This window comes from Odontesthes bonariensis, chromosome 17, assembly GCF_027942865.1.
Source record: "Odontesthes bonariensis isolate fOdoBon6 chromosome 17, fOdoBon6.hap1, whole genome shotgun sequence".
NCBI lineage: Eukaryota > Metazoa > Chordata > Actinopteri > Atheriniformes > Atherinopsidae > Odontesthes > Odontesthes bonariensis.
Window position 1 is genome coordinate 32,726,201 of NC_134522.1, and position 9,494 is coordinate 32,735,694.

Genomic DNA, 9,494 nt, shown 5'->3' on the forward strand with positions numbered 1-9,494 from the left:
TTTGAACTTGTTTTGACCGAAGGAATTCATTTTATAGCAAAAATACCAATTTGGCCTTAACTCTCAAAAGTAAGGCTATTCCTGTTTTTCTTTCTCAAACAAGGTCATTTAAAGAGGTTTATGCATGGAACATACTTAGAATGGATATATATGAAGGACAAAGGAGTTTGAATTGGTTTTGACTGAAGGAATTGGTGTTTTTTAGCAAAAATACCAATTTGGCCTTAACTCGCAAAAGTAAGAATATTCCTGTTTTTCTTTCTCAAACAAGGTCATTTAAAGGGGTTTATGCACTGAACATACTTAGAATGGATAAATATGAAGGACAAAGGAGTTTGAACTGGTTTTGACTGAAGGAATTGGTGTTTATAGCAAAAATACCAATTTGGCCTTAACTCGCAAAAGTAAGGCTATTCCTGTTTTTCTTTCTCAAACAAAGTCATTTAAAGGGGTTTATGCACTGAACATACTTAGAATGGATATATATTAAGGACAAAGGAGTTTGAACTTGTTTTGACTGAAGGAATTTCTTTTATAGCAAAAATACCAATTTGGCCTTAACTCTCAAAAGTAAGGCTATTCCTGTTTTTCTTTCTCATACAAGGTCATTTAAAGAGGTTTATGCATGGAACATACTTAGAATGGCTATATATGAAGGACAAAGGAGTTTGAACTTGTTTTGACTGAAGGAATATGTGTTTATAGCAAAAATACCAATTTTGCCTTAACTCGCAAAAGTAAGGCTATTCCTGTTTTTCTTTCTCAAACAAGGTCATTTAAAGGGGTTTATGCATGAAACATACTTAGAATTGATATATATTAAGGACAAAAGAGTTTGAACTTGTTTTGACTGAAGGAATTCATTTTATAGCAAAAATACCAATTTGGCCTTAACTCGCAAAAGTAAGGCTATTCTTGTTTTTCTTTCTCATACAAGGTCATTTAAAGAGGTTTATGCATGGAACATACTTAGAATGGCTATATATGAAGGACAAAGGAGTTTGAACTTGTTTTGACTGAAGGAATTGGTGTTTATGAGCAAAAATACCAATTTGGCCTTAACTCGCAAAAGTAAGGCTATTCCTGTTTTTCTTTCTCAAACAAGGTCATTTAAAGGGGTTTATGCATGGAACATACTTAGAATGGATATATATGAAGGACAAAGGAGTTTTAACTGGTTTTGACTGAAGCAATTGGTGTTTATAAGCAAAAATCCGAATTTCAACTTAACTCGCCAAAGTAAGGCTATTCTTGTTTTTCTTTCTCATACCAGGTCATTTAAAGAAGTTAATGCGTGGAACCAACTTAGAATTGATATATATTAAGGACAAAAGAGTTTGAACTTGTTTTGACTGAAGGAATTCATTTTATAGCAAAAATACCAATTTGGCCTTAACTCGCAAAAGTAAGGCTATTCCTGTTTTTCTTTCTCAAACAAGGTCATTTAAAGAAGTGTATGCATGGAACCAATTTAGAATTGATATATATTAAGGACAAAAGAGTTTGAACTTGTTTTGTATGGAAGCAAATCGTAATCAAAATTCAAATTCAAATGCATTATCAGAAATGCTTTTTCATTTTAAGAATGTGGCTGCATTATTTGACTCATAAATATAATTACTAATCAAACATCCTATTTGCATTTCAATTTTCTTCTTCAAGACTGCTCATTCTTTCACTTAATTCAAATGAAAAGGACAAAGACATTTGAAATTTAATTTTCAAAATATGCCTCAGCAAATAGATACCAAAATTCAATTTGAAATGTAAAAGTTGAAAATTCAAATGCATTATCAGAAATGCTTTTGCATTTTAAGAATGTGGCTGCATTATTTGACTCATAAATAAAATTACTAATCAATCATCCTATTGCATTTCAATTTTCTTCTTCAAGACTGCACATTCTATGCCATAATCAAAAAGAAAACTAAGCGGACATTGCTTTTTCGTTTTAGTGGTCTGCATGCAAAATACTGCCCACAATTCGATAATGAAAAAGCAATCTGAGCGGCGCAGGAGAGTGACGTCACGCCTGCTGACCGTGCTACCCATCATGTAGGCTACGGTAGGGGGCGGTGTGCATATTTGCTGTACAGTTTAGCTGCCCAGGTGGAGTCAAACAATATATCCATTCTGATGCCGGTGACCGGGTTGAACGGGTCACAGAGAGCTTGGCTGCATACTCTGCCGTCACAGATTCAGAGGTTAGTGCAGCAAGGGCTAGCGCGTCGCGGCTACGACCGGCCATGACTTTCGGGCCGCGGCCATCGCTGAGGGAGCAGCCATTAATGAGGCTGAGACAGACGTTGCGAACAGGAGTCGGGGGATTACCTTTCACAGGTAGGATTCAACATTATTATTGGTTGCATTTTGTCAATAGAATATTATTGTACTGTATTTGTGTCTGCCGGCGAAATCGTAGCCAGCAAACGTTAAACTAGGATATGTTTATAGCAGGTGTTATGCCGAGAAGTGCCCCCCCTGCTGGTCGTACTTTAAGGAGAGTCTGTGATGGAATGATATGATAAAACTACATCATAATTTGTTTACCTAATTGAATTAACGGATGCAAATCTCAATCAGTCCAAATTTGTATATAAAATTAAAATAACCAAATTTCATAGTTTCAGGTTCATTTTTATATCATTTCATCTGGGCTATAATGAGTTGAGATTGTTAATAGAAAATGTATCCAACTGTCTTTCGTGTTGACTACAAAAGTATTAGTCACGGCCCTTACTTTTGAATATATGTCCAATAATATAAAAATAGTTAGGAATAGGAATACTCTAAACTCTACAATTGTCGGATTATCATATTTGCACACGTATTATTAATTTACATGAAGAGATGTGAAAAAAGATGCACGAATGAAACACCATTGTCAGCTCAATATTATTTTTTTTGGATAAATGTAATAATCCACACCTGAAACGGTTTACGCGCGCTCCGTGAATGGGAATGCACTTCTCGGCAGAACACCTCTGTTCACACGGCTATTAGGCCAACGGAAACTTCATAAATCATATATTCCATAACACAGGCTTAGATTACAACTAACACAAGAATGCTACTTTTGAAATAATGCAAATATTACTGTTATAACACTGACCATCAGACTTTACACAGGTTTATTAATGACGTTTATTATGCCTGTATTATTCACATGTAATTCTTTCATCCTAACAAAAGTATTTACCTCATGTCTCATACCCACCCCTCAGATTGTCCGACCGAGAGTTGGTGTTATTCCCTCCATCTTGGGCTTACAGGTTCACCTAATAAGAGTAGGTGTATCATCATAAGGCTATTAGCATTCATAAATTGAAATATTATCAATAACAGGGCGGGGTGAAATACTTATCCCTGTGTGTGTGTGTATTTTTATATATTTTAATATTATGCTTCTTCATTTTAGCCAGAAAAGGGCAGGACTACATGTTCTTCCAGAAAAGCTGAAGAGAGCCTGTCTGTGACCACTCAGGATGACAGCAAGGGCTTGCACATTTTCTGGTGGTGGGGGGGGGGGGGGGGGACGGGACTCACACTAGGGCCAGAACACCAACTACAGGTACCGTACATTAACAGCAGAATGACAATGTGTGATAGACTGGTCAGTAGGCTATATTTATAAGACACCGATGCCTGTTGTCAGCTGCCGCTGTTTTGGCAGCTCGAGCCTTGTCGTAATTTTGTACTTTGGAACGGATGGAATGAGAATCCAGCTTTGTACATATGTATGTGTATATATATATTTCTAGTGTAAGTAGAGGATGTTTGTTTTGTATGTGTATTTATTTGACGATTGCCTATGGTGCCCTACGAATGAATGAGTACGTATGTATACACACTGCTTGAAGATCATTCAAGCTGTTGACCTAACGAATTTTCCAATCACGTACTACAAGCTTTGTATCATTGAAGAGGAATACAGACACTATACAGCTGTTATGATTTTTATGTAACATCTTTATCAAATCTGTAATAAAGTATTTCACAAGGCCAAAACAATGTAAGAAAATATCTTTGATTTTTGCTTTTTTGGCTTCACAGCATAACTTTGTTATGACCATAGCATCAAGGTTCAAGGTACAATGTTTTTTAAATTGCCAATTGTGCATGAACCGCAGTCAAGACACATGCACTACTTGTTCAGGGATCTCTCTGAGTTAGTCTAGAAATATAGAAATACTATAATAAAATATAAAGAATATAAAAAACACTGTACAAGAAGGTAGTTGTATATACACAAGTTTAAATATTTTGAATGGTATCAACCTAAAGCAAAACAAAATGAGCTAAAAGCCCTTGTTATAAATTGGCTTTATTCTTAGACTTTATGTATTCATATTCTGTAGTTCTCTAGATAATCTATGTTCCTAGTTTGTACGTTACACTCTGCTCATACAACGCAAATGTATGTCCAACCTTTAAGATGACGTAGCGGGATAAAATAACTGGGTCAGATAAAGCGTCTCTTAGGACAGATAGGTCTGGTACAGTAGATGCACGCCTGAAACAACACGCACACACACACATCGCTTATCACATCCAAAGAACATGATGAAGACGGTGGATGGCCTGCTCACAGCATGAGTAAATATTCAATAATGCGCCGTCAAATGTAGGTACAACCTCTGAGATAAGGGTGAACATAAATATGAAATGTTTCCAGATCTCGGGACTTGGTCGGACGGATTTCATGCGAGAACTCTGTCTCTCCAAGTCCAGCGCTGATACTTGACCTGTGACCTCCAATAAATACTTTGTTTAACTTAAGACTGCTCCAACTGGTTCTTAGGCTTCCAATATAAAGAATCGGGTCTAACACCCTGAAAGAGGAGTGTTTTGCAGAGCTTGTTTTTGTCTCATGCTCCCTTTTATGCAGGTCAAGAGAGGTCAGTTTGCCAATGTGGTGGGGCCTTATTTTCAGAAACACAGACACAAACAATGACAACAAGTTGGAATAATGGTTGTTGATGCCAAACTTTGTCTCCTCAATGTGTTCCCCAAGCTGAAAAACATCCTCCGTTCTCCTCCCGGATGATGTACGTGACTGTCGTCGTCTTTACAGCTTTGCTGAAGCTTGGAGAATCACCCACTCTGCAGCTCTCAGCACCTTCACTGTGCCACATGATGGAATCACTAGTACACCGTTGTTTTTCAGGGCTAGAAAGTGGTAGCTATCATGAAATGATGAAGGTACAGCATCTCTGACCAAGCTTGCATGGCACACACCACAGGACAGCTTTTGCAGAATCTGGAGGACTACAAACCCTGCGATGTAGTACAAAGCATTGTCCACAACATCCACCAGTATAAATATTGAGAAGTAGCTATTTAACATATTTAGAACGGTAATTTTGATATGATGTTTAAAAAAGAAATACTCAAATCATTAGGCTGAGTTAGTAAGTTTGAGGTTGAAGCTTCTGGGTCATCCTGAGTGGTCACAGACAGGCTCTCTTCAGCTTTTCTGGAAGAACATGTAGTCCTGCCCTTTTCTGGCTAAAAGGAAGAAGCATTATATTAAAATATATAAAAATACACACACACACAGGGATAAGTATTTCACCCTGCCCTGTTATTGATAATATTTCAATTTATGAATGCTAATAGCCTTATGATGATACACCTACTCTTATTAGGTGAACCTGTAAGCCCAAGATGGAGGGAATAACACCAACTCTCGGTCGGACAATCTGAGGGGTGGGTATGAGACATGAGGTAAATACTTTTGTTAGGATGAAAGAATTACATGTGAATAATACAGGCATAATAAACGTCATTAATAAACCTGAGTAAAATGTGATGGTCAATGTTATAACAGTAATATTTGCATTATTTCAAAAGTAGCATTCTTGTGTTAGTTGTAATCTAAGCCTGTGTTATGGAATATATGATTTATGAAGTTTCTGTTGGCCTAATAGCCATGTGAACAGAGGTGTTCTGCCGAGAAGTGCATTCCCATTCACGGAGCGCGCGTAAATCGTTTCAGGTGTGGATTATTACATTTATCCAAAAAAAATAATATTGAGCTGACAATGGTGTTTCATTCGTGCATCTTTTTTTCACATCTCTTCATGTAAATTAATAATACGTGTACAAATATGATAATCTGACAATTGTAGAGTTTAGAGTATTCCTATTCCTAACTATTTTTATGTTATTGGACATATATTCAAAAGTAAGGGCCGTGACTAATACTTTTGTAGTCAACACGAAAGACGGTTGGATACATTTTCTATTAACAATCTCAACTCATTATAGCCCAGATGAAATGATATAAAAATGAACCTGAAACTATGAAATTTGGTTATTTTAATTGTATATACAAATTTGGACTTATTGAGATTTGCATCCGTTAATTCAATTAGGTAAACAAATTATGATGTAGTTTTATCATATCATTCCATCACAGACTCTCCTTAAAGTACGACCAGCAGGGGGGGCACTTCTCGGCATAACACCTGCTATAAACATATCCTAGTTTAACGTTTGCTGGCTACGATTTCGCCGGCAGACTCAAATACAGTACAATAATATTCTATTGACAAAATGCAACCAATAATAATGTTGAATCCTACCTGTGAAAGGTAATCCCCCGACTCCTGTTCGCAAAGTCTGTCTCAGCCTCATTAATGGCTGCTCCCTCAGCGATGGCCGCGGCCCGAAAGTCATGGCCGGTCGTAGCCGCGACGCGCTAGCCCTTGCTGCACTAACCTCTGAATCTGTGACGGCAGAGTATGCAGCCAAGCTCTCTGTGACCCGTTCAACCCGGTCACCGGCATCAGAATCGGATATATTGTTTGACTCTACCTGGGCAGCTAAACTGTACAGCAAATATGCACACCGCCCCCTACCGTAGCCTACATGATGGGTAGCACGGTCAGCAGGCGTGACGTCACTCTCCTGCGCCGCTCAGATTGCTTTTTCATTATCGAATTGTGGGCAGTATTTTGCATGCAGACCACTAAAACGAAAAAGCAATGTCCGCTTAGTTTTCTTTTTGATTATGGCATAGAATGTGCAGTCTTGAAGAAGAAAATTGAAATGCAATAGGATGATTGATTAGTAATTTTATTTATGAGTCAAATAATGCAGCCACATTCTTAAAATGCAAAAGCATTTCTGATAATGCATTTGAATTTTCAACTTTTACATTTCAAATTGAATTTTGGTATCTATTTGTTGAGGCATATTTTGAAAATTAAATTTCAAATGTCTTTGTCCTTTTCATTTGAATTAAGTGAAAGAATGAGCAGTCTTGAAGAAGAAAATTGAAATGCAAATAGGATGTTTGATTAGTAATTTTATTTATGAGTCAAATAATGCAGCCACATTCTTAAAATGAAAAAGCATTTCTGATAATGCATTTGAATTTGAATTTTGAGTACGATTTGCTTCCATAGTTTTGACTGAAGGAATATGTGTTTATAGCAAAAATACCAATTTGGCCTTAACTCGCAAAAGTAAGGCTATTCCTGTTTTTCTTTCTCAAACAAGGTCATTTAAAGAAGTGTATGCATGGAACCAATTTAGAATTGATATATATTAAGGACAAAAGAGTTTGAACTTGTTTTGACTGAAGGAATTCATTTTATAGCAAAAATCCGATTTTCAACTTGACTCGCCAAAGTAAGGCTATTCCTGTTTTTCTTTCTCATACAAGGTCATTTAAAGAGGTTTATGCATGGAACCTACTTAGAATGGATATATATGAAGGACAAAGGAGTTTGAACTGGTTATGACAGAAGGAATTGGTGTTTATAAGCAAAAATACCAATTTGGCCTTAACTCGCAAAAGTAAGGCTATTCCTGTTTTTCTTTCTCAAACAAGGTCATTTAAAGGGGTTTATGCATGGAACATACTTAGAATGGATATATATGAAGGACAAAGGAGTTTGAACTTGTTTTGACTGAAGGAATTGGTGTTTATAAGCAAAAATACCAATTTGGCCTTAACTCGCAAAAGTAAGGCTATTCCTGTTTTTTTTTCTCAAACAAGGTCATTTAAAGGGGTTTATGCATGGAACATACTTAGAATGGATATATATTAAGGACAAAGGAGTTTGAACTTGTTTTGACTGAAGGAATATATGTTTATAGCAAAAATACCAATTTGGCCTTAACTCGCAAAAGGAAGGCTATTCCTGTTTTTCTTTCTCAAACAAGGTCATTTAAAGACGTTTATGCATGGAACCAACTTAGAATGGATATATATTAAGAACAAAAGAGTTTGAACTTGTTTTGACTGAAGGAATTCATTTTATAGCAAAAATACCAATTTGGCCTTAACTCGCAAAAGTAAGGCTATTCCTGTTTTTCTTTCTCAAACAAGGTCATTTAAAGAAGTGTATGCATGGAACCAATTTAGAATTGATATATATTAAGGACAAAAGAGTTTGAACTTGTTTTGACTGAAGGAATTCATTTTATAGCAAAAATACCAATTTGGCCTTAACTCGCAAAAGTAAGGCTATTCCTGTTTTTCTTTCTCATACAAGGTCATTTAAAGAGGTTTATGCATGGAACATACTTAGAATGGCTATATATGAAGGACAAAGGAGTTTGAACTTGTTTTGACTGAAGGAATTGGTGTTTATAAGCAAAAATCCAATTTTCAACTTGACTCGCCAAAGTAAGGCTATTCCTGTTTTTTTTCTCAAACAAGGTCATTTAAAGGGGTTTATGCATGGAACATACTTAGAATGGATATATATTAAGGACAAAAGAGTTTGAACTTGTTTTGACTGAAGGAATTCATTTTATAGCAAAAATACCAATTTGGCCTTAACTCGCAAAAGTAAGGCTATTCCTGTTTTTCTTTCTCATACAAGGTCATTTAAAGAGGTTTATGCATGGAACCTACTTAGAATGGATATATATAAAGGACAAAGGAGTTTGAACTGGTTTTGACTGAAGGAATTGGTGTTTATAAGCAAAAATCCGAATATCGCCTTAACTCGCCAAAGTAAGGCTATTCCTGTTTTTCTTTCTCATACAAGGTCATTTAAAGAAGTTAATGCGTGGAACCAACTTAGAATTGAGATATATCAAGGACAAAAGAGTTTGAACTTGTTTTGACTGAAGGAATTCATTTTATAGCAAAAATACCAATTTGGCCTTAACTCGCAAAAGTAAGGCTATTCCTGTTTTTCTTTCTCATACAAGGTCATTTAAAGGGGTTTATGCAAGGAACATACTTAGAATGGATATATATGAAGGACAAAGGAGTTTGAACTGGTTTTGACTGAAGGAATTGGTGTTTATAAGCAAAAATACCAATTTCAACTTAACTCGCCAAAGTAAGGCTATTCCTGTTTTTCTTTCTCAAACAAGGTCATTTAAAGGGGTTTATGCAAGGAACATACTTAGAATGGATATATATGAAGTACAAAGGAGTTTGAACTTGTTTTGACTGAAGGAATATGTGTTTATAGCAAAAATACCAATTTGGCCTTAACTCGCAAAAGTAAGGCTATTCCTGTTTT

At 36.1% G+C, this 9,494-nt stretch overlaps 2 long non-coding RNA genes across 2 annotated transcripts; one reads left to right on the forward strand and one right to left on the reverse strand.

Moving 5' to 3' along the window:
- The first annotated feature begins 1,700 nt into the window (after nt 1-1,700).
- On the forward strand, nt 1,701-3,500 carry LOC142366273 (uncharacterized). Its single transcript, XR_012766769.1, has 3 exons — nt 1,701-2,340; nt 3,225-3,287; nt 3,419-3,500. It is a non-coding gene; the product is annotated as an uncharacterized LOC142366273 (long non-coding RNA).
- A 1,436-nt stretch (nt 3,501-4,936) lies between these two features.
- Nucleotides 4,937-6,828, reverse strand: LOC142365935 (uncharacterized). The gene is made up of 3 exons (XR_012766681.1): nt 6,588-6,828; nt 5,640-5,702; nt 4,937-5,508 (listed from the first exon to the last, which is right to left on the reverse strand). It is a non-coding gene; the product is annotated as an uncharacterized LOC142365935 (long non-coding RNA).
- Between the last annotated feature and the right edge of the window lie 2,666 nt (nt 6,829-9,494).